We start from the raw sequence: 27,867 nt of genomic DNA, 5'->3' as shown, positions 1-27,867 counted from the left end.
AGTAGAGGTATGGCACAAAACGGTGGCGTCTTCTTGAATAAATATGAAGGGCAGGGTTCAATCTGGCACGATGGTCCTGGCATGGAAGCCCCGCCCCCAAATCCGCCGATCCGCAAAATCCGCGGATTTTGCGGATCCACGATCCGTGAATACGCAAATTCGTGAATCGTGGATCCGCAAAATCCGCCCATGCTTAGCCTTACGTGCTCTCAAAGGTACCTGCAGACGGGCAGAAAGAGAATGGCGGAAGTCCTATGAGGTTGACAAGAAAGCCGCGTATCTTGCTTCCGTTAAGCTCTACCATCGAGCCATCTGTAGAGCTCGCGGGGCGTTCTATTCCTCGGAATTCCGCAACAGTCCAAACCCGTCTAAAACCATCTTTAAAGTCCTTAAAGACCTTTTGGCGAAAAGGATCTCCTCCCCGGAAGCCTGTTCCACCTCCCACTGCGAGGCCCTGGCATCCTTTTTCCTGGAGAAAGTCCAGGTTATTTATCAGGCTTTCCCTAGTATTGGACCATCTCCAGGAGCCCCAGACTGCACTCAAGGCCATACCATCCTGCACTCTCTTCCCCCGCTACTACCTGAGGGGTTCAACAAATTGGCCCAGCAAATCAAGTCCGGCTCTCCTTCGGATCGGTTAAGACCTGCCCTTTTTAGAGACCAGTCTTTTTTGGGACGCTCCACGGTGTGCTCCCTGATTAACCTTTCACTGGCCTTGGGCATGGTTCCAGCCAAATGGAAGCAGGCGGTGGTTTCTCCAATCCTGAAAAAGCCTTCGTTGGACCCATTAAAACCCGAGAACTACCGTCCTATTTCATTGCTCCCTTGGCCGGCGAAAGTTGCGGAGGCCCACGTTAATCTGGCCCTCTCAGACCATCTTACTCCGGCCAATGTCCTGGACCCCACGCAGAACGGCTTCCGTGCTGGCCACAGCACGGAGACAGCCCTTCTCGCCATGGTGGTGGAGCGTGCGGTGTTGGATGCGGGTCAGACGGCGGTGCTTGTATTATTAGACCTTGGCGCCGCCTTTGACACCGTCTCTCACCGTATTCTTCTGCACCGCTTGGAGGAGATTGGCATCGGTGGGCTTGCTCTGCAGTGGTTCCGCTCCTTCCTCGACAATCGCTCTTTTTGCGTGGCCATCCCACCTCACCAGTCCAAATTCCATCCTCTGGACATGGGGGTTCCGCAGGGATCCTCGCTGAGTCCCATGTTATTCAATCTATACGTGAGACCGCTGGCTGATGTCGTCAAGCAGTGGGGCATGACTATGGTCTCATATGCCGACGACACTCAGCTAGCGGTCACTATCAGTGGGGATGCTGAGCGGGATGCCCCTAGGTTCCAGAGTGGACTGAGGGCGGTGGCTAGCTGGATGAATGCCAACTGTCTCCAGCTTAACGCAAAAAAGACTGAAATCATGATTGTCGGTAAGAGAGCGGAACTCTGGGGGGACAGGTGGTGGCCTCCGGAACTAGGGCCGTCTCCGGTTACGGAATTAAGAAACCTGGTAGTCTGGCTGGACCCCACCCTCAGCTTTGTTGGCCACTCAAAGAGAACTGCGGCCTGCTGCTTTGGTGTCCTTCGGGGCTTAAGACCTGTCCTCAAATTTTTTGATGCCCCGACCAGGCAGCTGGTGATTCAGGCGACGGTGATGTCCCGGCTTGATTATGCCAGCTCTCTCCTGGTGGGGGCCAACCAGGCAGAAATCACTCGCCTGCAGCGCGTTCAAAATGCTGCAGCCAGAGCGGTAGTTGGCCTGCCCAGGTTGTGCTCCGTTTCTAACACCCTACGATCCTTGCACTGGCTGCCGTTCAAGATGAGAATTCATTTTAAGGTCTTATGTCTGGCCTTCAAAATCTTGAAAGGTTCTGCTCCCCAGATCCTTGCCAACCTCTTGTCTTTGTATGTCCCGACACGCTCTCTCAGATCCTTGGGCCAGGCTCTCGCTGTGGTCCCCCGGTTCAAGTTCAGCCGAGCTGGGGGCCGTTCCTTTCGAGTGAGAGCTGCGGCTATCTGGAACTCCCTTCCGGTGGAGATCCGTATGTTGGAGGACCTCCTGCTGTTTCGTAAGGCCACTAAAACCTTCTTATTTTAAATTTTGCCCTCGTAGCTGTTCCCCTTTTTTTCTTTGCATTTAGCGGTGTTGTGTTCTACCTTGTCGTGCGCCAGGACGCTCCTTTGCTGGAGCATCTGTGCGCATTATAAGTGTCCATAGCATAGCATAGCATGTCTGGTTTTAAGACCCAGATCATTTTGATCTGAGCTTGTATAATTGTTTTAGCAAACTTTATTACTCCTGTAACACCCACAACTAATAAGTCCAAACGAAATCAAAAATACGTGCATAACACATATACAAGGCAGAAATAACTAAATATTATTGAAAATATATATTTAAAGAATATTTAAAAGGCAAGGGGACTGATACCATAACAGTGGTATGGTAAGATTAAAAAAATCTCCCTTGCTATGGTACAGACAATGCCCTGTGGGAAAAAATGACAAGTAAACGCTCATTGTGATAATTTCACCTGGAGTATTGATCAATTAAGCCAAGTAGTGTTTAATGAACGTGGTGTGCTTGGTAGTGGCAATTATTAAAGCCATGTTAAAATACCTGACTCCTGGCCACCTATGTTCACTGGTTACCAAAACGGGTAAATCCAAAATAACTCACTTGGACCTAGGTATATGACATTACAATGTTAGATTGGTCCCAGTAAACGATTATTTAACATAAACACTACATAAGTAACATGAAAGATACAATAATATCATCATCATCATAGTTAGTCTTTATTCGATAGCTTGCAATCATAAAAGACACAGTACATACATAAAAGTGCCAGAAAATAATAAAAAAGACCTTAAGAGCATACATTTAGTACTGAATTAAACCCACAATATCAAATCCTAACTAATCAATGGTAAATAAATAAGTAAAATTTCCGATATAGCATATTCCCACATTTAGTCTCTAGGGAAGGGGTCAAGTTACATTAGGACACTCGGGCACTGAGTTTAATTCCTTATCAAACTCCAGTTTTTTCCTCCTTAGTGCCCAAGACCAGCTCAAAAATTTAGCTAGGGCAATAACAATATCAGCACGCATATTTGTTATCAAGATACGCATGGCCGTCATGCAAGATCTAGTGCCAAGATTAGAGCACAGTGGCTTAAGCCACCTGCATTTTGGACCTTTATATGCCAAACACATGAAGAGTACGTGGGTAATTGTCTCTTCCTGGGTATGGCAAAAAGGGCAATTAACATTCATAGGCTTTTTCCATTTGGCAACGAAAGATCTTACGGGTAGGGAACCCACTCGGAATTGGTGATATAGCTTCCTATCACTCTGTTTTGTAATCAAGTTCCAGTATGGTTCTACTTTCGTTACACACTTATGTTCTACGATAAAAAAACGATATGTGAAGTACTATCCACCGCTGACAGGGTCTTTCTAGGGATCATCTCCCAATAAAGCATTTTAAAATCGTTTTTATTTGGAAAGGTGTTACCCATAGGGTCATCCCACAAATGGCCAAGGCCCATTTCCTTCAAATTGTGCTTGATCTTCTGTAATCATTCAATTTTTGAAGAAAGATCAGCACTCCTAATGTGCAATGCAGCACTCACATACAGTGCTAATTTGGGGGTGGTCCAAAGTCTCCTCCAATAAGCTAGGTGTTTAAAACCTGCGACCTCATCAAAAGCAGTGCATCCCAAGTCTAAAATCAGGGGCTTCATGGGTGTTGATTGCGGGAGGGCGGTCAGGGATCTCAAAAACGTATTTTGTGCACGTACTAGGGGTGAGAGATGTTCAAACCCCCAGAGTTCAGCGCCATATATAATGGAGGCTCTAATTTTCCCATTATAGATGTCAACTGCTGGCCCTATAGGTTCTGTGTGGGACAATCTATGTTCCTTTAGTAAGGCTCTCGCCAGCTGGTTACGCCTTAAAACTAAGACATCTAAATGGGGAGCCCAATTCATCTTCCTACCCAAAGTTATCCCTAGATAGGTAAAAGTATCGGTCTGTTCCAGTAATACATTATCCAATATTACCCTAATTTTAACACATTTGTACCTATGCAATACCATTAACTTGGTGTTGTGCATATTTACCACAAGCTCATAGTCATTACAAAAAACTAAAAAACGATCAAGGGCACGTTGCAGACCTGCCTGAGTTTTAGATAAAATAAGTGTGTTGTCTGCAAACATTAAAAGAGGTACCCTTGAACCGGCAAGAAGCGGCGCATCATTTGGGAAACTGGAATAGTAAGTAATGACCTTATTAATAAATAGGGAAAATCGGGTTGGGGCAAGGAAACACCCCTGTCGTACACCCTTATTAACTGAGAAGGGTATGGCTAGTTCACCCTGCTGCCCCCACCTAACTTGAGCATAATTTGCTTCATGCAATTTGATGATAAAGCCAATAAATTATTTTGGCATCCCGGCATCCTTTAGCGAATCCCACAGCTTATGGCGGGGTACTAAATCGAATGCTGATTTTAAATCAACAAATGCTGCATAGAGTGTTCCCCTGCTAAAATCACTGTGGACCAATAAATCATCATAAATCTAAAGAGTTGGTCAATGGTGCTGAGATGGGGTCGGAAGCCCGCTTGATAGGAAGTTAGAACATCCTGGTCTATGATCCATTCGTTAACTCTTCCTAGCACAAGTCTCGCTGCTATTTTTGTAACATAGCTTATCGGCCTATAGTTGCTGGGACTGGCACGGTCTCCCTTTTTGTGAATGGGAATAATTTCTGCTCCACGCCAAGTATCTGGTACTGGCACATCATTGGCTATAGCATTTACGATGGTAAAACTATATTCAATCCATACCTTCCTATCCTTTTTGTAAAGGTCGGCCGGGATGCATTCTGGACCGGGGGCCCTACCTGCAGGGACCCCATCTAGCACTCTATCAATCTCTCCTTTACTAAACAATGAAACTACCTCAGAGTTTACCTCCAGGTAATCAATGGACGCACTAATAGGGCAAGCAAATTGGCCTTGGAAATGCTGGACCCAAAGTTCGTGACGAAAGTTATTAAATGGGGAAGTTCCGGTTGCACTGTTGCCCCATTTAACCAGTTGCCAACATTTAACCCAGTTCTTCCCACTACTGGCATTTGCTAAGCTAGCCCACCTATCTTCATCGAAATCTTTGTTTGCCTTTATTTTGGGCTTTCTTGTATTTTACCCTTGCTAGTTTCACTTCTAGGGGAAATCCCAACCTAATTGCATTTGAGAGGTGCCGGAACGCAACTCCACATTCCTCATTATACCACCTAGCCGATTTTTTTGGTAGGGGCTTAAACGGCTTCCTAATCTTTGTAAATAGTAACTTCAATTTGGCGTAATGGTCATCATGGGCATTCATATGGTCGATAGGACTGTTGCCTTTTGTCACTAACTGCCCCATCAATGCTACAGTCTCTTTCGTTTTTGAGCTGATCTGCTTTAAAAGATCTTCATCCGCTAAGACCACTGCCCACTTTAAGCGGCGGCGGTCATGGGTCAAGATAACATCTCCTATTGTAGAGGCAATGTCTACTGTCTACTGGACCTATCCTGGTAAGGGTCAGTAGTAGGGGGTCGTGATCGCTCTCTGGTCTATAGGATACCACCATATCCACTAATCTAGACCAGAGCTCTAAACTTAAGAATATGTAATCAATCCTCGTGTACCCGTTGGAAAAGGTGGCACAACCTTCCTGGTCTGAGGGAGTTCTCCCATTGGTTGCTCTGATCCCCCGACTTAGAGATAGGCTTTTTAATTGGAGTGCTGCCTCTGACCATTTGTTAACTAGTACCATCAAAAGGGACGGTATCCCCCAGGATCGATCCTCCTCCATACTGAGGCTGCCATCATCCAATCCCAGAAGTTCAAAGGTGCAATTGAAGTCGGCCACTACAACCACAGCACCCGAGCCGGATACACTATCCATATATGTGTCTAAAAGGGCAATAGTTGGCGAAGCTTTCCCACCCGATATCCCCCTCGAGTAAACATTAATTAATATCAGGTCCAGCTTACCCTCCACGCAGATCTTAATAGGGAGAATGTCTGGACTATCAATGGGTAGTTCTTTTATCTGGTAGGATGACTGTTGCTTTGCCCGTATTGTCAATCCCCCACTGGGTCTCCCCTTCCTGTTTGCAATTGCCTGTTTAGTATAAGCCAAATAACCAGGACAACAAATTGTGTCTAATGACCAGGACTCCTGTAAAGCAATAAAATCAAACCCCTCCACAAAGCCAGACCAATCAGCTGACTTTTTTTTTTTTAATAGGCCTCCGATGTTCCAGGAAATTATCAAAATTGCAGGATGGGGAGGAGCTTAGCGCGCACCCAAGATGGTCGCGTGAGCTCAGAGCTCCCGGACCTTCGCCACCTCCATCGACTATCCTGCAACTAATCCTGATTTGGACGACGGGCTTTTGTGATCGAGAACCTGCTGATCACTTATCTGTTTGCGAATTTCGATTTGGTCTCCGGGAACCGAAGATATGGGTGTTTGAATATCTGCGGCCTGCTCCATGGCACTGCCCCGGGCTTGCCTACTCTGCCAGCCGGGTGGTAATTGAATAACAACGGCCTGCGCTAACCTCCCTTGCCCGGTCTTCTACTTTCAGTTTCGATTCTGACGATCCTACGTCATTGACCTTGCCTTGGTCGCCCTGGTTGCTTGCTTCACTCAACTATTCGCAACATCGCTCGGAGATCCGGACTTTCATTGCTTTTTGCCTAGTGACTGGTCCTCACTTTATTCTCTGAGCTTCTGCGGGCACATCGAGTATAGCCATTTTCACTAGGTCTCAGAATACCCTCCGGGGCACACGACCTAAGATGGCCACCAAGCCTGAAGCAGAGAGGCGCAAGACCAGACCGGCAGCTCGAGGAGGTTCTGTCCAATCCAACGTCATGGACCGATATACCCTCACTAGGAGCTCTCCGAGCGGAATGGCTAAACCCCCGGCCGGCATTGAGGACGAATCCCTGCTGGGTGATGACCCGTCGTTGAAAGACGTCATGTGCGCCATTGCTGGGATGAAGGCCGCGATGGGACAACAGTATGAGGCCCTAACCCACAAGCTGGACACTGTAGCCATAGATGTCACTCTGATCAGGGCGGATCTTGCAAAAACCAATGAAAAGGTCAAGTCTCTCGACCAGAAGACAACTAGTCTTATCACCGACGTCTCTGACCTACAGACGGAGGTCGGTAATCTGAGATCCGCCCGTGACTATCTCTCCCGTCGCTTGGACGATTTTGAGGGCCGAGCACGACGGAACAACGTCCGACTGGTCGGTGTCCCGGAGAAGACGGAATCGTCAGCTGTGGACCTACTGGTGGAGGACCTTGTCCTAAATCATTTAGCGCCCAAGGGCCTGAGCAAGTTTTTTGCAGTTGAACGGGCCCACCCTGTCCCGGGTGGCCCGCCCAAGCTGGGAGCCTCTCCGCGCCCCATCATTGCGCGGATTTTCAACTTTCGTGACAGAGATGTGATACTGCAGGCTTCCCGCACATCAGGCCCCACGGAATATGAAAACGCTGCGGTCAGCTTTTACCCGGACTTCACCCAACAAGTCCAGAAGCAGCGGCTGGGATTTCAAGGAGTGAAGAAGAGACTGAGAGACAGGGACATGAAATATGCCATGCTTTTCCCGGCTCGATTGCGTATCGTCCACAACGATAGAACATTTTTCTTTGACCATCCTGAAGCGGCTAATGACTGGTTGGACTCGCTGCCTACGGGACGTGGGCGATTTGAACAATCGGGATCTTCGGGTGGAGCGGAGGGCGGCCCGACGGAGCAGGAATAGGGAGCAACATCGGCTCCCGGACCGACGTTTTGACTTTCGGTAGTGGTTCGATGCTATACTAATAATGATTGCTACTCCATTGTCTTACTGGGGTGTGGGTGAGAGGCGGGTGAGACTTCCTCCTCTGGGGTTCTTTTCGTAGATTAGTTGTATGTTAGGGCGACAGGCACGCTGCGAGTTGGGGTGGCTTTTGAGTCTAACGCAGGGGTGCGGGGTGGGGGGTATGATGTTGTTCTGGGAGGTTGAGAAGTTTAGGGATGTGTTTCTTTGTTTTTTTCAAGGCATAATGCTGATGATCTTCTGTGTCGTGGTGTCGCGGCTGGTGTGGGGGGACTTGGGGTGGACTCTGGGATGGGGGTAGGGGACTACGGATACTGTGTTGGAACGTAAATTGTCTGGGAGACAGAATTAAGCGGGGAGTGGTCTTGCTGTTACTGAGACGCTTGTCCCCAGATGTGGTTTTGCTTCAGGAAACGCACTTGCTGGGTAATACGTGCCACGCCATGAATAGGCGTGGCTACCGTCTCATTGCACACTCAGGTTTCACTTCTGGCTCCAGAGGGGTGGGCATTCTAGTCCGGACCTCCCTCCCCCTCGCTGTTGACGACATTATACTTGATGATAGAGGGCGGTACGCCGCCATTGTGGGGCGTTGGGAGGGTAGGGTGGTTACAATATTTTCTGTTTACATACCCCCAGGTCTTCAAACTACGACCTATGCAGATCTGGGAAGAGTGATTCTGGGAGTCCCCGAGGGTTTGCTTGTAGTCGGGGGAGACTTTAATTCAGTAGTATCTGGGATGTGCGATCGTTACCCTCCCCGAGTTCTCGCTAAGTTCCAATCCTGGCTTGGGGACTTCATGGAGGCACTGGGGCTGACCGATTGTTGGCGCGTACATCATCCTGGGCAACTACAGTATACCTTTCACTCTGGGGCCCACGGCAGCCTTTCGAGATCGGATTATGTTTTGATGCCCTCCTCCCAGACTTCCCGTATAGGGGAGGTGAAACATCTTGCCAGGGGTATTTCGGATCATTCCCCACTGTGGTTGGTTGTGAACGCACATGGGGGATCGGAGGGTCGAGTGGCCCCCATCAACCCATGGTACCTCCTTGATCCTAAGATTAGAGCGGAACTACTTAAAACAATTGATCAATACTTTGCCGAAAATGTGGGGTCAGTATCCTCTTCTGTCTCCTTGTGGGAGGCGTACAAAACTGTAATTCGGGGCAGGCCTTCTCGTCGATTGGCAATGTTAAGAGATGTAGACGAGAGGAGGTAGTTCGTCTTGAGACTGAAATTGCCGTTATTGAGGGAGAGTTTGATGCTGGGGTCTCCCCTGAGAGGCTTCATCTGTTGGACCTAAAACAACACGAGTACAGAGCTCTGGTGACTGATGCAGCGAAGGAGATGAGTCGTGAACAGCAGGGACGTCTGTATGATGTGGGAGATAAGGCTGGGAAGTTGCTTGCTTGGTTGGATAGGAGAGAATGCGCGAGTCGAGTGGTTCCTGTTATAGTTGACGCGAATGGTGAAAGTATTACGGACCCTGCTGGGATTGTTGAGAGGTTCGCCGATTATTTTCGGGTAGTGTACTCCCCTGTGTCCGATAGACCGGAGCAGGACTCCCACATGCTTTTTTACGCGATATCTCGCTACCATGCTTGTCTGACTCGGAGAGGGACCTGCTGGAAGTTCCGCCCACGGCGGATGAAGTTGCGACCGCTATCCGTTCGATCCACTCCGGGAAGGCCTCGGGCCCTAATGGACTCCCTATAGAACTCTACAAGCTCCGTCCGGATGTGCTGGCACCATATATGCGATCTATGTTTTTGGAATCACTGGCGGAAGGGTTTCTTCCTCCTGACCAGAGATTGGCTTCCATAGTGGTTATTCATAAAGAGGGTAAGCCACGTGATCGCTGCGAATCATACAGGCCTATTTCCCTAATAAATGCTGAACCCAAGATCCTGGCCAAGGTTCTTGCTAATCGTCTGGTGACTGTTATAGGCGATCTGGTTCATCCAGACCAGTCCGGATTTATACCCCATCGCAATACGGCACTTAATCTTCGGCGCTTGCATGGAGTCCTCGCGCGAGCCGGGACATTGAGAGAGTCGGCCATCTTGGCGTCTTTGGACGCCACCATGGCATTTGACACGATTGAATGGCCCTATCTTTGGGTGGTCCTTTCCGAATTCGGGTTTGGGCCCACCTTTATCCGTTGGGTTTGATTGCTTTATGCTGATCCCTTAGCCCAGGTAGTGGGGAATGGACGTGTCTCGGCCTCCATTGCTCTTGGTAGAGGTACGCGCCAGGGCTGTCCTCTGTCCCCACTCTTGTTTGCCCTTGCTTTAGAGCCACTGGCGGCTTGGCTGCGATGGGAACCATCCATGAAGGGCATTCGATGGTCTCCGGAATTTGAAGACCGTGTATCTCTGTATGCAGATGATATCCTTTTGTACCTCACATCGCCCCGAAAGTCGTTAATCGTCCTTTTCGACGTTTTGACTTCTTTCCGTAAGAATTCCGGCTTAGTTATAAATTGGTCTAAATCTTGCGTTTATGTTCTCTCCGGTGATACTCCTCTCCTGCCCCGTGATTGTCCTATTCCGGTGGTACTAGATGGTTTCAAATATCTGGGAATCTTTGTCACCTTGGACCCCACACTTCGGTATGAGCACAATCTGCTCCCCCCTCTCAGACGCCTTCGGGCGGATGTCGGGACTTGGAGCAGACTCCCCCTTTCTCCCTTGGGACGAGCTGCGTTGTTTAAGATGATGTCGCTCCCCCGATTCCTTTATGCGCTTCAAAACACGGTTGATGTAGTACCAGCGGATTATTTTCGTGAGATTGAGAGTCTACAGCAGCAATTGTTATGGGGGGGCAGTCCTCGCATCGCCCTCTCCCTTGGTACGATGGCGGCATCGCTCTCCCGGACATTCGTCGCTATTACTGGGCCTCTCAATTGGGGGCCATCAACCATGGCACCTACACTCCCCCACTAAACCCGGCTTTTGCGATGGACAGATGGTTGCTACCCGGTGGGGACTACAATAGGGCTCTATATGCAAAATCAGCTGGCGGAACTCTTACGGGCCCCACCAAAACAGCAGTGCAGGTGTGGCATAGAGCTACGGCGGCCACGGGATGGGCCGACAGGCCGACCCGGGCTACCCCACTATATGCTTCGGATAAACTGGGCTCCCTTTGGCAATCGAAGGGATTTGATCGGTGGGACATGATCGGGATCAGTAGGGTAGATGACGTATGGATCAAGGGCAGGGTCAAGACGTTTGAGGAATTGAAAGTTGAGTATGGGCTGAATGATAAGGAATTCTTCAGATATGCGCAAGTCCGGCATGCGGTCTTGTCTGTTTTCCCACTAGGCTCGGACGTGCCGGAGGCGTCCCCGCTCGAGGATCGGATTCTGGATGGTCACGTTCCTGATAGCACGATCTCGCTAATTTATAAAAAGTTGATCAATACCAGAACTGATCTACTAGATAGTCTTCGAGGGTTGTGGACCAGAGATGGTCTAGAACTCGATGATGAGGATTGGCAGTCCGCGATTTCTTCCCCGAAGGAAGTGGCTATCCCGGCACGTCTTCGGTTCGTTCAACTAAACATTTTGCATAGGGTGTATGTGACTGGCCCGCGTCTGGTTCGAATGGGGTTTTCGATGGATGGATTGTGCAGGCGCGGATGCGGTATGGTGGCTACGTTCCTTCATATTATCTGGGAATGCCCTGCTGTGATACGTTATTGGAACCGCGTGCATGAAGTAATGAGTGAGGTCACTGGAGTGCGATTAATGCCTGAGGCGAGAAGATGCTTGTTGAATGTCTGGGAGCCGAATGACTACAATCAAGCGCAGCTCCGCTGGGCGACCTTTGGCAACATGGTTGCCAAGCGTGATATTGCCCAATTGTGGGGCGCTCAGAGGCCTCCGACACTTCTGGGGTGGACTCACAACATGGATTGGTGCATGTTTCGAGAAAAAACTGTGTATGTCTCCCGTGGCAAGCCAGGCAAATGGGGAAAAGTGTGGACCCAATGGAACGCATACCGTGGAGATATATGTACCCCCCCCCCCAATGTCGGAATTTGATGCTGATTTGTCTTCCTCCCAACCTGACGTTTCCTCCGCAGGAATATAGTTGTTTTGTATATATTTTGGTCTCCTTTCCTCCCCCCCCCCCCACTTATTGATTGCACTACTGCTTGGTTCTTCTATGTACCCCCCCCCCCACGGGCCACGTGATGGCACGTTTTAATGTACTGCCTTGTTTTGTATTGTTCTTTTGTTTTCTTGTTTTAAAATCAATAAAAAGTTTCCAAAAAAAAAAAATTGCAGGATGGTGTGGGGTCACTCGATCTACTTGGGCTACTCGCCTTTTCACAGGCTGATTCTTAGCCTCCATACAGGGGGTTCCGTTATCTAATTCTAGACCGTCACAGGGGGAATAAGAACAACAAGCTACCGGTATCAATGTGGGTGGTCGTGGTCAATCGCATAGGTCTAGATCTGATAGTGGGGCAAATCTATTGGACAGGGGGACCTCCTGCGACTGGTTTGCTTATCCATAGGTTGCCCGGGGTCGCCTGCCCATCCCCAAGCAATACGGATCATTGGTGGGGATGTACCCTGGTTTATAAAAGTACCCCAGTGCAATAAAGACACCTTGTCCATGTGACTACACATCATCCCACCCAGATTGTCCAATAAGAACTTGGTTACATGCACATTATTAAAATTTACAATGACACAATCACCGTTCCCTTCCTTCCTGGTGGGTCCAATCCACGATGTACATCTAGCCATAATTATATATTTGTCCATACCCTCATTCCAAAACCCTACCTCCCCGAGTCGATTGTTCAACCAGTGCAAAGCTTTGCACAATAATTGATCTGTAGTTTCAGATTGAGTTGAAAGGAGGAACATTTTTTAAGACTACCACTAGGGGGTGGCTGCAGGGGGCAAGTTAAAAATGGGATAGTTTGTTGAAATACTGTACGGTCTCACACCTCTTCATTCCTCTATTCCATTGGAGATGTTAACTTGGGAGTCCATGTAGCAGTTTTTAGAGTTATTATCTCCCTTAGGAGCTGATACTATCATATCACTGCTATTACACGGGGTGGTCTCTATAGATTGGGCAAATTCGCTAGATTGGTTCCCCAAGTCATCGTCAAACCTGAGTACCCGGGCTGGCCTTTCGGATGCAGCCGCAGTTTTATTGATTGCGATCCCTGGCGTGGTTGATATTGGGATTGGTGTGTTAAGGGGTTGTGTGTCAGGTATGTCCAAAGAGGCGGACACGCAACTCGTAATGCTTTTCGTACTTAAACCTGTTGGTTTTGGATGAGCGAGGAGACCTTCAAGAGTAGCAAATCCTGTCTTAACCATGGTTTCATAATTTGACAGTCGCTCCTCTATCCTACTTAGTCTGTCCGTAATAGGAGTTAACAATATTTTTAAGGAATTCTCCAATTTCTTCCATATTTCCATATCACAGTTCAAATTATTCCCACCCATAAGGGAGAGATTGAGATCGGGAGCTACCTGGACAGAGTCAGACATACAGCCCTCTTCAGTTGTGGCACGGCCCTGGATTTCATTTGATCTCGGCCCTTTTGCCATGCAAGGCCTTTGTGGGCCTCCTCCTTGCTTCCTTTTCACTGCCGGATCTTTAATTGGTTGATTATTGCTAGTATTTCTATCTGGAGACCTAGCCTTTGCTTGTGTGGACATACTGGCTACAGAGTTAATTTGAGCCGATGGTGTGGTTGCAAAGTCCTCAGTTAAAACTGAGAGAGAAGGTACATCATTGCTCGCCACATTCTGGGTTGGCAGTGCAGTTGAATTTTCAACTGGATGGACAGGAGAGGAGACTGTAGATAGTGGTCCTATGGATGATCTCTTATTAAACTGCCTGTCTAAAGATAACCGGCACTCAGTAATCTGGATCTCCTTTTCCAAAACAGAAGTGGCCCTTAATATAAACTGGTCGAGCGTCCCCGTTACACTGCAAATCCCAAATAGACAAGTATTAAATATAAAATGTCTCCCAAGGAACTAACAAGGTGAAGATAAAGGGGACTAACCTTGCAGAATGAGCTGGCTTAGAGGGGGTCCTGGCCCAGCCTCTTCCGGCCGCTGACAGGCGCGGATGGGCCTGTCGATGGCCAGGGCTTTGCCCGGGCAGCGCCTGGGCACAACCGCGTGCGTCCCGCGCAGCGAGAGCCCTTTCTTCCCTTTATGCGCCTCCTGGCGCTCTCACACGCTGTTGCGGCCTCTCCGCCGCAAGAGCTGCTGGGCAGTGTAGTTCCCCGCATTTCTACTAAACAATGGCGGCATCCGCGGTGCTCTGCGTCCCCCAGTTCGGTTTGCCTCCGTGGGCAGAGGAGTTCCAGAGGGTATCCTGCGACAATAATATCAAATGGGTTGTATGCTTTGAAGTCCAATGTTGTTTAATCACATTGAACAACACATTTGCGTTAGTATCTACGTTAAAGTAAAAGAACAGTATCAAGAGCAGGTGCCCCACATGGGGAGAAGGAAAAGGAAAGTTATTGTGCATTAAGTGAGGGATAAAGAAGTATATAGAAAAGATTGGAATATGTTACTCATCATATATTTCTTTACATGAAAAAACCAAACGGCTTAACCTTAAGCCACACAATTCAAAACAGTGTATGAAAATATACAGCCATGATTGGAAAAACAATATCACAATGAGAATTCGCTGTTGATAAAACTGGCAGATAGTAAGATTGTCGATGTTTTGACCCCCAAAGAATTGTAGATTGCTTATTCCGTTACGGAGGGGTCTTCCTCTGGACTGGGAAGGAGGGGACGGGGAAACCTGAGCAATTAACATGAAAGATTCTAATTCTCAAGGCAACATACTAGGTTAAAAACAACATGGTTAATAGAGGGGGCGAAGCCCGATTAATTACCATGGACCAACCATGAATGTAGGAGGTTTTATAGTGGTTGGGCGAGCAGGCTCCGGAGGGAATAGAGCGGGAAACAATCACCTGAAACATAAGTTGCAAGTTGACCCCAGAGTAGGGAACATTGGCATGATTCTCAATATAAGGGAATGCAAATGGATGTCTCTTCTAGACTCTATACAGAATGGCCTCAATGTGTTGGATGGTAGTCATGCACAACTATCGCGCTCAACATCAGAATAATATTGTATTTAACCTCTCTGTTGGAGTCTGACACTGGAAACAGCATTTGCAAATTATGCATATATTGAGAATATTTACTGGTTCCACGTGCCAATGGAGGGTTTATAGTCTCAGCCTGGCAGTGTATAAATCAGGTTGCCATTTTTGACTGAGCAGATTGAAATGTGTAATACTTGTATGATGCCACCTGGCAAGTTCAATGTCTATTTGTACATGTCCAGTGTTTGCCTATATTGTCATAAGCTATTTGTGGTAATGTGATTGATGTCCCCATGCACCCTGTATGAGTATTGACTCCGGACTGTTTGCACCATATGCTTCCTTTATTAATGAACAGGTTGATACAAACATGATATCATACCATCCTGCGAGAGGGGTGTTTTTTTGTTTTTTTGCTTTTTTATTTGTTAACAGGAATCTTGTATAGCTTCCACTTTTGCGGATGACACTGGTTTATTATCGGTCTTACATGAGTATACCAGGCCCAGGGTTTTAAAATAGTATTGTCATAATTAATTATTTTCTCAACATCCAGCCCTTTGCAGTCTTTCTTCCATGAACTGAACGTGTTGACTTGTTGTAATTGACATGTTGTCAACATCGCTCATGACGCGTGACGCTCGTGCACGAGCAGGGCGAGCCCCTAAATAGCAGGCCTGTCAGTGCTCCGGTTCTTTCCAGCGAGACAGACACTTTATTCAGACCATGAGGTGAGCTCAAGTTACGCGCTGTGGCTCCAGCGCTTTTTACCGCTTTCAACAGTGAGGAGACGTGGGTGATTATACACCCGGTTTTTTAACCGCTTTATCTCTCTCCCCAGATTGAGCACCCGCAGACCTCCTTCGTGTCATGAATAATTCACTAGGTATTTTCGCCTTCAAGAATGGTCTATGACACAGTTCATGTGATTGCGCTCTTTCTGCAGTGGTGGCAAGCTTTAGGGTCCGACTTTTTGTGTTCTTCTTTTTTTAGATTAAACCTACACGGCCCTTATGCAATTCTGTGTTCCAATTTTAGGATCATTGATCGAGTCAACGACCTTCTGGAAGGGACATTTTCTTTTTAGGTAAGTGTTTTAACGCATGGTAGTTTTACTCATTTGACTCTTTTGTATTGCCACAGAAGTCCTTTTTTGACAGCTTGCACCAATGTTTCAGGAGCTTGTTTCCCCCTCTTTGCCCTCTGGAGCATGCGTGCCCAACCACTATAAAACCACCTACATTCAGGGGTGGTCTATGCTAATTAATCGGGCTTCGCCCCCTCTATTAACCATGTTGTTTTTAACCTAGTATGTTGCCTTGAGAATAAGAATCTTTCATGTTAATTCCTCAGGTGTCCCCGTCCCCTCCTTCCCAGTCCTGAGGAAGACCCCTCCGTAAGGGAATAAGCAACCTACAATTCTTTGGGGGTCGAAATGTCGACAATCTTACTGTCTGACAGTTTTATCAACAGCGAATTCTCGTTGTGATATTGTTTTTCCAATCATGGCTGTATATTTTCATACACTGTTTTGATTTGTGTGGCTTAAGGTTAAGCCGTTTGTTTTTTTCATGTAGAGAAATATATGATGTGTAACATATTCCAATCTTTTCTATATATCTCTTTATCCCTCACTTAATGCACAATACCGTTCCTTTTCCCGCTCCTCTCCCCATGTGGGACACTTGCTCTTGATACTGTTCTTTGACTTTAACGTGGATATTAAAGCAAATATGTTGTTCAAAGTGATTAAATAACATTAGACCTCAAAGCATACAACGCTTTTGATTATATTGTGTCTTTCATGTTATTTATGTTGTGTTTATGTTGAATAATCGTTTACTGGGACCAATCTAACATTGTACCACCTATGTTCCCTGACAATGTTGGAATACCACTAGGAATTAAACAGTTAATTACATGAAAACTCATTCATGCCTCCCAGTGAGACGAGCTAGGACAATACCACATCAAACTGATTATAGGGTAAATGAGGGAATATTGATTCCTCCCGAACCACTACTCCAATGGTGCATTACGTCCTCCAGGAGGAAATAAAGAACAAACAGTCTCAATTACATGTAGGTTTCACTCCAATATCTTTCTTTATTTTCAAATGTAAAGTTCTTCATCACATTCTCCCATAAGAACATCTCAACAACTTGACCCCTTCCTCAGGGTTGAAAATTAAACAAAGCAACACAATGAACTCTCATAAAAAAACTAAACGTTGATCAGATTACAGATATTTGAATCACATACAAAGAACACAAAACAGAAACTACAGAAAAAATATATAAATCATCACCATATTTCTTACTTGATTTTATTTAGACTTTTGCATAATCCATTAAAAGCAAGGACTTCTTAATCAAAATACACATACTTTTTATTTCATATTTAGTATCAGGAAAGATTGAAGACATTGCAATCATACCATATTTGCAACCAGTTCATCAAAACCACAGATATCACCCTGTCCCAAAACCTATGCGACAAGCTTGGAACCTACTTCCACCTCAAGATCAAAAACCACTACGACAACTTCGTCGACCATCCACCAGATGTCACAGCCGGACCCCGCCCCCCAGAGACACCAGCCAGCCCACCGTCTCCAACTGGACACCAATCACGACTGAAGACACCGTCTCGACCATGAAAGGCATCCACTCGGCGGCCCCCACTGACCCCTGCCCTCCTCACATCTACCACAGAGCCGAGGCCACCATCGCACCCGAACTACAATGCACCATCAACACCACCTTCAAAACAGGCACCTTCCCAGATGACTGGAAGTAAGCAGAAGTCAAGAAGCCCACCGACCTCAAGAACTACCGGCCCATCTTGCTCCTCCCCTTTGCAGCCAAAGTAGCAGAGAAAACAGTCAAAAGGGAACTGACACGATTCATCGAAGAGAACGCCATCTTCGACCCATCCCAACCCAGATTCTGAAGCAACCACAGCACCGAGACCACCCTACTTTCAGCCACAATCGACATCCGCACGCTCCTCACCGGAAGCAGCGAAAGGATCAGATTACCACCCTTCCTCTCCGATCCCAAGAAAATCACATGTGGAGTTCCACCAGGTTCATCATTGACCCCGACCCTCTTCAACATCTACATGGCCCCCCTCGCAGCCATTGTTTGACAAATGGCCTCAACATTGTATCCTACGTGGATGACACCCAGTTCATCCTCTCCCTCACCAAATACCCCACCACCACCAAACTCAACTTCCAGAAACGAATGCAAGACGTCACAGTCTGGATGACCTAAAGCTGCCTGAAAATCAACTACGAGAAGACAGAAGTCCTCGTCCTTGGAACCACCCCCTCAGCATGGGACAACACCTGGTGGCTGACCGCCCTCAGAAGCACACCTACCCCCTCAGTCCATGTCCAAAACCTTGACAACGTACTCAACTCTTCACTCCCCATGAACCAACAGATTTAGCTGTCACCTCCATCTGCTTCAACACCCTCAGCATCCTCTGCAAGACTTTCAAATGGATCCCCCTCAGTCAAGGAAGACAGTCACCCACGCATTCATCACCAACAGACTGGACCATGGAAATGCACTCTATGCCAACATCAACAAGTCCCTACTCTGCAAACTCCAGACAATACAGAACACCGTTGCCAGATTCGACCTTGGCATCCCACGGCACAAACACATCAGCCAACACCTACGAAGACTCCACTGTCTCCCCGTAGATAAAAAAGTAGCTTTCAAAATCCTCAGTCACGCCTACAAATGCCTACACAACAACGGACCCAAATACCTCAATGACAGAATCAACTTCCACGTACCCCAAAGAAATCTCCGATCTGCCAACCTTGCACTGGTCAAAACCCCGCGCATCCACAGAGCCAGAGCAGGCGGAAGATCCTTCTTTCACATTGCAGCCAAGACCTGGCTCGAGCTACCGGCAGACATCAGACTCATCCCCTCCCTGAACACCTTCAGGAAGACCCTCAAGATCTGGCTCTTTGGCTGAACAGATCTGCGGACCCCCCCCTACCCTCAGCGCCTTGAGACTCTCACGGGTGAGAAGCACATACTTACAATACCGCTGATTGACTGATTGATTGATTGCATCATTTCAATTGTCATAGCAATGATCTCTAATATTTATCTGTACATAATGAAGCTATATGTAGACCTCAAATATAAACAATTATCAAAAAATCATAGTCTGCAATACTTGTACAAAACCTCTTTATTCATCAGCTAAAAATGTCAAAAAGTATGAGTTTTCACTCCATCAGTCCCTATAGCCTCTTGCTCAGAAAAGAAATGTATAGATAAATGATTCTTTAGTCTTTTCATCTTAAATTGTTGAGTTTCAATCTATATGATATTTTTGAAACTAGGGGAAACTTATCTAAATGGAATCCACAATGTGGGATAATGATTATTTTCAGCATTGACAATATGATATAGGAACTGACAGAGTGAACACAGGGTGGGAAGGGTTGGACTTTGAAGGGGTTAGATTTGCTAGTCACACTCTAATTTAAGGAACAGTAGGGAACATATTGCACTATGGAGGGGTAACATTTACTATTCCTACTCCAATCCAAACAACAGTAGGGAAAGTGTTAGACTTTGAAGAGGTAAGAATTACTATTCCTACTCCAACATAAGCAAAATTAGGGAAAGTGCTGGGGCCTGAAAGGGTTGGATTTACTGCTCCCACTCCAATCTGAAAAACAATGAAAGATTCTACTAAATCATAAATAAAATCATATAAGGATTACTATTGTAATGAAATAAAACAAATAAAATATATACAAAACACATTTCACAAATTCTATCATTATCATTAAAGATATTAATTAATCAATTAGAAAGTAATTAATAAAACAACAACTATGTATAGGCACAAATAATCATATTAAACATTAACTTAATTAACAAGTAAATATTGAATTCAAATAGAAAATAATTAAAAATAACAAGTATAGATTAAAAAACTTCCTACCCTAATCCTCTACAAACCAAACAGCCCACAACTAAAATATAAATTACGAATTTAAGTATTTAAGTATACAAAAATAAAATATACGTTAAAAACCACAAAATACCGTTAAATAATTAAAATGACAATTGATCAATTAAACAAGTTGCAGTTAACCACCAACTAAATATTAAATTCACATACAAATAATTGTAAATAAAACAACAATCAATGATTTAGATAACTTCCTAACCTGTTCCCTACAAACCCAACTACCTTCATCTAAATTATAAATTTGTAATCAAATGTAAAAAAATTAGCTACACATTGAAGATTACAAACTAAGCGTATTTCTAAAAACAATTATATATTAATATTCTCAATTAAAATTACTATAACTAATATACATGAAATGAATTAGACATTATTTAATACAACTATATTAAAATAAACAATATTACATGTAACAACATTTTTGAATATGATATTAAATACATTTAAAAAAATTCATGCAGTCTATATTTTCTCTTACATTATTTTTGTAGTGACAATATTTCGGACACAATATTTATGTTATTCAGCACCTCAACAAGGAAATGTATTATGATTTAGGAAATTCATTTTAAAAATACATTCTTTCTATTTCCGTTACCTAAAAGCTAAGACTTTAATGTGACTCGCTGTGTTTTTGTTTTTTTTCTTTCAGTTTGAATTCAGGATTGTGTGGAATCATGTTATTTTTCCTCATGGAATTTCCCAACAGTTCCTGAAATTATGCTTTTTATCACAAAATGTGGTTTGTCGGTATCTAGTACCACTTTTTTTTATGCAAGGGGATATTCATTTTTTTTAAAAAAGGCAAACAAGATGAATGCAGGTGACCGATGTGTGCAGAAAAATGTCTCTCAGTGAGATATTTATTTTCTGCATAGTCTAGTTTCCAGTGGGCAAAAATGAATGGTATAATTTATATTCACCATTGCCAATCTGAGTTCTCAATAACCAGTATTTACCACACAAAATCAACCAAACCTATCGACCAATTCATCAAGTATCAAAATTCAGGTCTTAGGGCACAGAGTGACCCCTTGACTATATGCTTGTGGGTAACCCTCTGGATTACTTTGCAACTAAAAGAGTCCGGCCAAGCAACAAAACACGAAGCTCGTCTACCATACACTAGACAACATGGTGGAAAGGAGGGAAAAGTAGTAATAACTCACAGTAACGCAAAAAGGTGCAGGAAGAAGCATGATGATACTACTGGGTGCACAGTGCAGGGACTTCACATAAGGCATACAAGTATGTAGAAAAGTGGCAGATATTGAATCCCCTGACTGCATGCACCAGAAACTCACTAGAATAAGTGATCACGTGTAGTAATGTCAGCATGGACCTTCAATTGTGATGGAAGTAGCAAGCTGAGAGGGCTGGAAGCTGTAACAGTTGGAGAAATAGACTGACAAATGATCTGCTTCTGTGCAACACATACCCTGTCTCTGTCCAACAATTGCATTGAAAGATTACTATCCTTTATGTCATAGATTCTTGCCTGAGTCTGTTGGCTATTTTTCTCCACAATTCAACGTTTGTATATTCTGAATTGTTCAGCCAACGAAACAGACTTCTGCTCGCAAAATAAATCCATTTCTTTTTAAATAACTTCCCTTGCTTTTAACATTGATCCGTTTTATATTCATTGGAAAGGTCCATAGAAAACCAGACATTGTTACTGTGGAAGTGCATTTCTGGTCCCATAATAATCTGTGAAATGTTGGGATGACTGCACAATGTCAGCCTGAACACCTGACAGTCTCAGCACATAAAGCTCATTTGAATGACAATTAAGTTAAGATGTAATAGGAACTATCAATGAATTACAATTACGTCCTTCTCACACATACATGCGGTATCCTTACAAAAATGCAACTGAATGCCAGGCTTGAGAAATAATATTGTGAAATGTCAGACTGTGTTTAGGTAGTTGCAGGGAGGAATCCATTAATTAAGCAAAAGAGGGATTGAAGGAAAAACAATTGTCTTTTGCTCCAAATTGGATGAATTATGCAGCACACAGAAAAACGGAATTCATATTTGCGCAATTCGGGAACCTTTTCTTTCACTCATTATTAAAGATGTTCCGCATCTACAAAGAGAAGCTTTTGTATATTATAGAAGGGGCCTGCAGGAGTGTCACGGATTCTTTTTGGTGGTTATGAAATGAAATTCAATCCTTTTTGGTCCGCGGTCAGACCATACTGTCCAGAAACTCCTCTTTATCTTGCGCCTACATTATAGGCTGTCTCTATGTGCCAAATTCCCAAAGCGATTTTCTTTCCTAAATTGGGCTTCTATGAGCATATGGCTTAGTTCACGAGTGAATATTCATTTTCTGTCTTCACAAAACGTACATTTGTACTTCAAAATATTTTTTGAATGTTTTACAAATATTCATTTATAAGTATCTGCTCACATTTGGGTTTTGTTAAGTAGCATAGCATGCAGATATAGAGAGAGATGCATAAGACACTGTTTTCAAGCTCTTTAGAAAAATGTAAACTATAAAATCCATTTAAAAGGTCCCTAGCATTCCTTTCCCAGAAGTCTATCATAAACATTGGAAGAGGTTATACAAAGTCATCACAATTTTGTACATCCATACAATACTGATATATAGGCATAAATGATATAGGATCTAATAATGAGCTGTTGACACCCAATAAACTGTAGAAATGCACAAAGACACAAACATGTACTGCCAACCTAGATACAATAAATGGCCACATCTAGCAGCACAGTAGCATTTGCACCACAAATCTCCACTATCTTCATAAAAAAAGTATTTAGAATAGGATCCTATATTTAGAATAGGATCCTACAAAAGCATGCAAGCAATCTGAACACCAGTGTTGCCAAGAATGTACATCAAATGTTTCCACCCCCCCCACCCATACAGTATTCAGTGATGTGACTCTCTGAAGGAAAACGGGAAGAATAAAAAACCTATCTCAAATTACCAGGAACATTATGGTTATTGTTATTATTATTATTATCACAATTTTGCACATCATTTATAAATACTGATATGTAGGCATAAACAATATATGATCCAATGATGAGCTGTTGATACTCAATAAACTGCAGAATTGCACAAAGACACAAACATGTACTGCCAACCCATAGACAATAAATGGCCTCCTCTAACAGCACTGTCGCCTATTGCAAAACAAATCTGCAATATTTTCATTAAAAAGTATTCTATTAGGATCCTACAAATGCATGGAAGTAACATGAATAGTAGCACAAACGATTGTTGTTGAGGTAGGGTTAAGCTTTTGTGTGAGAGCAGAACAAGAGTAATGGTTTAAACTTATCAAGAAACAAAATTGTAAAGGGTGTACCCTTCACTGTGCTTATATCTGAAGCAGACGATTGTAGGCGGGTTGTGATAGTGCATGTGGGCGCTTAGGTGGAGAGAGTGTACTGATTGTGAATGTCTATGGTCCGAATGTGGATGAACCGTCTTCTTTCTCGGATGTGTGGAGTAGAATATCATTGTTTACTCCGGCAGCAATCATATGGGAGTGGGATTTTAATTTGTGCTTAGATGTTACCATGGATAGAACTGGCAGCAGCCAGACCAGGCCCAAACTCGCTGCGGACAAGGTACTGGGACTTCTGGACACTGGCCATTTGCACGACGTTTGGCGCAAACGCCACCCCGCTGGTCGGGAGAGCACATATGCTTCCTCTGTGCACGGGTCCTGGTCCCGTATTGATTTTTGGCTGGTCTCGGAGATGGTCTGCACTTACCCAGTAGTGGTGTTGCATGAGGCTCGCACTCTGTCGGACAACTCCCCAGTCCTCCTCGCGCTACAGCTCCTAGCATATCAGACACCACCCTTTGCGTGGAGGCTTCAAGCTTCAGAACTCAAAGATCCTGTATTCAAGCAGGCTATAGCCGAGGCAATAAAAAATTATTTTAGGGAAAATGAGGGAACAGTAGACAGTGCAGGAGTGCTATGGGAAGCATTCAAAGTTACCATAAGGGGATCTTGTATTGGGGCCTAATAAGGAGTCTTGAGCGACATCAGACGCAGGATTCAACAATTAGCATCTGACATCTCTCAATTAGAACGGGAATTCGAGTCCGACCATAACGAGACGGTTGACCAGGAACTGCTACACTGCTCCAAACGTAGAATAGCACGGTATTATGGTGAGGGAAGCCGCAATGGCGCTCTCTTGCGCAGAAGCTCTCGGAACCACATAGCCAGGAAAACATAACTGAACTCATTGATGAAAATGGGGTAGTCCGCCACTCGACTGCGGAACTCTGCGATACCGTCTTACAGTTTTATACCAGCCTTTACGCCTCCAGAGAGTCTCCACCGACTGTGGAGATAGATGCATATCTTGATGATGTAGCACTTTGGTGGCTGTCCAATGCACATCAGGAGTATCTCGTTTTATAAAGCATATGCATCAGACCTGGCTCCTCGGCTGCTGGAAGTTTATGCAGAGGCCTATGAGAAAGGGATACTGACACCATCTCCACTTTGCATTATTTTGAATCAGATTTTCAAGTGGTGGTCGAGCGAAGGCCTTTGACTCTCTGCAGTGGCCTTTCATGTTCACTGTATTGAGTCGGATGGGCTTTCCTCCCTTTTTTTTTTTACAGTGGCTCAGGGTCTTGTACAGTAATCCGGTTGCCCGCGTTCCGGTTAACGGGTGGGTATCATCATTGTTTTCCATCAAAAGGGGCACAAGGCAAGGGTGCCCCCTGTCACCCATGCTCTTCTCTCTAGCCCTGGAGCCTCTTACACGCGGCAGCTGCTTCGCTATTCAGGCAGCAGCCTTTGATTGTCTCCCTTTACGCAGTTGACATGCTGCTATATGTCTGCGAGCCCGCTGTGCACTTATTGGCGTTACTCAGGGAGTACGTACAGTTTGAGAGATTTTCTGGCCTAGGGATAAATTGGTCCAAATCTGTAGTGTTTCCTCTAACTGTGCTTACGAAAGAAGTGGAGATGGACTTCCCACTGTCCTGGACTTCCGATCCTGTGAAATACCTTGGTGTTTGGGTACACAGAGATTCTAATATAGTCGTTTCTGAGAACTATGGCTGCACGGTTACATGCATTTCTGAACAAGCTCGAGATGGGTGCACCTACCCCTCTCTCTGGCGGATAGGATAGCGGTAGTAAAAATGTTTTTTTGCCTTTGTCAACATCCTTATAAAATTTAACATTGCGCGGTTCCGCACTCTCCAATCTGCGCTTTTAACATTTGTGTGGGGAGGTAAGAGCCCCAGATGCAGATGGGATCTGTTGGTGCAGCCTTTTGACCGAGGAGGTTTTGAGGCTCTTGATCTTCGCCTTTACTACCTGTGCGTGCAAGCGCAATTTGCGCACTATTGGCATTTCCCACAGCATTTTTAGCCCCATGTGGCTATTGAATCTGATGCTGTTCTTCCTGTCCCGTTGCAGGCAGTGGTCCTTCAGGTGGGATGAGGAGGCCCACAGACCGAGATTAACCCTACACAGTGCACGGCGTGGGCATGGCGAATGCTTGCGTCACTAGCTCAGCTATCCTATCTAAATATCCACTGCTGCCACTTGCTTCCCATCCTGATATTTCTGTGGCACGGGAGGTGCCCGCCCTATAAGAGCTGGCTGCAGTGGGCATCCCTCGGCTGGGTGACTTATACACGTGGGGACAATTTAAAACACTGCAAGAGGCACAGAATGGTACAGATCGTAGCTTTATGTTCAACTTTACATATGTCTGGGTTCGTCAAGCAGTTCCCGCTGCATATCCAGAATACCCTGCTGAGCCCACAACTCTATGAGCGTTGCAGGCGCTGATGACAGGAAAAGGTCGCAAAGGGCTAATTACAAAACTTTACAATGCCTCTTTACATGAACGAGACCAGGAGGAGCATCCCTCTTGTTTACGTTGGCAAGCAGCGTTGGGCACTCTTATTGCACCAGAGGTCTGGACGGCGTACTGCAAACTCACGGGTTGCCTTACAGCCAACTGTAATCTTAGAATTGCTCATTTTAAATTCCTGCATCAGGTATATTACTCCCCCCTACAGTTACACAAGTATGGTCTGAGAGAGACTGCTAACTGTGTGAGATGTGGAGCAGCGAATGCAGATTTTCTCCATGTCGCCTGGATGTGTACGGGTGTGTTTTCTTTTTGGACTGCAGTGGTGACCATTCTCACTGATATTGTGTTGGAGCCAGTGTGTGGCACTCTTGAGCTATGCTTGGTGGGCTACGTTAAACATCTTAAGCCATGCAATAGGCGCATTGTTGCGGTTTCTACCCTCTTCCCAAAAAGGGTGGTGGCACCTTGCTGGGGAGCCAGGACAACGCCCACTGTAAAAAAATGGCTCAGTGTCTTGATTTACTGTAGGAATCAGCTGCAGGTATACGAGGAAGAGTTGCCGGAGTAATCCTGCCCCAAAGATTTGTGGGCCCCCCTTTGGTGTCTCACCCTGACCTATTGTGAATGTTATGTGCAATAACCCTTTTTTTTCCATCTACAGCTCGATGACCCTGTGGAGGTGCTCGCTCATCGCCAGGAAATTTGTAGCTCCAAATAGATACCCTGGAATTGATGTGTACCCATTCCAGGCCCATATTGGTGGACTATATGTAAGAACTTTCCTCACAATTGTCCTTGCTTTTGCCTTACATTGGAGGATGTATTGCTGTTTCCGGAATGTGCTGTAATTATGATACGGTTCTGCCTGGGAGGGAGGGAGTGGGAGCGGATTTGTGGGGTTTATATGATCTTCTCACTCTTTATCACTCCGTACTATTGATTGTTCTCCTCACTTTGAAATAAATAAATAAAAGAAATAGATTTGTAAAGCAGGGATATTTGTGTCATTTCACATTGACCACAAATCAATTATAACAGTAAATACCAGTGCGACAGGTGTGGGTGCCATTTTATCGCAAAAACATACTAGTGGTGAGAACACTGTGTGAAGGTCATTGACATACACTGAAAGAAACTACTATGTAATGGAGATGGAGGCCATGCTGCTGCATGGGGTGTAGAATACTACAGAACATATATATGGGGTGCAGAATTTGTGTTAAGATCAGATAACAAACCCCTAGTCAAGGGCCTTCTAACTGGTGGGGCCAGCAAAGGTTCAGCCAGATTGGCTAGACTGGCTGCTAGGCTTTAAGAATATCGCTATGTACCAGAGCACATACAGGGTTGGTGGAACACACAGGCTGACTGTATGTCTCTGTTGGCGGTCGATTATAAGATGATGAATGGATCAGGTGAGTGGGGAGAGAAACGTGAAAAACCTGCGGCATCCATGCAACATGCAGAAGTGGAAGGGTCTGGTGCGTTTACAAAGGACGCATGGTGTCAAGAAGTGGATAGTGATGACACTCTCAAGGAAGTCATGTGGGTGGTGTTTTTTGGGGGAAAAGGATAGAGTTGTGTTGCAGTATTAATCTGCCCTTACATTAAAATACTTGAAGAAATTACCATGTGTGGTGATGCGGTTTTGATGAGGGGTGACAGATTTGTGCCCCCGGTAGGCTTGAGAAGTAAACTCGTACATATGGTGCATGAGGCGCATATGGGACAAAATGTAATGGAACGCCGCCTCAAAGCGCAGTTATGTTGGCCTGCCATGGAAGATCAGGTAAAGGCATAGGTAGTGAAGTGCGGCATATGCAAATAAGGAGAGAAGAGACATAAAGTGGGTAAACAATCCATCATAGGACACATAATCAGCCCGAGGAAGGCTTGGCATACTGTTTGGAATGACTTGTTGGTTCTATGTCTTACATGAATAGTGAATGTAGGTTTGCTTTGGTGGCTGTGGTTGT

Source organism: Lissotriton helveticus, chromosome 10, assembly GCF_964261635.1.
Source record: "Lissotriton helveticus chromosome 10, aLisHel1.1, whole genome shotgun sequence".
NCBI classification, from domain to species: Eukaryota; Metazoa; Chordata; class Amphibia; order Caudata; family Salamandridae; genus Lissotriton; species Lissotriton helveticus.
The sequence above is the reverse complement of the archived record's forward strand: the minus strand, read 5'-3'. Positions refer to the sequence as shown.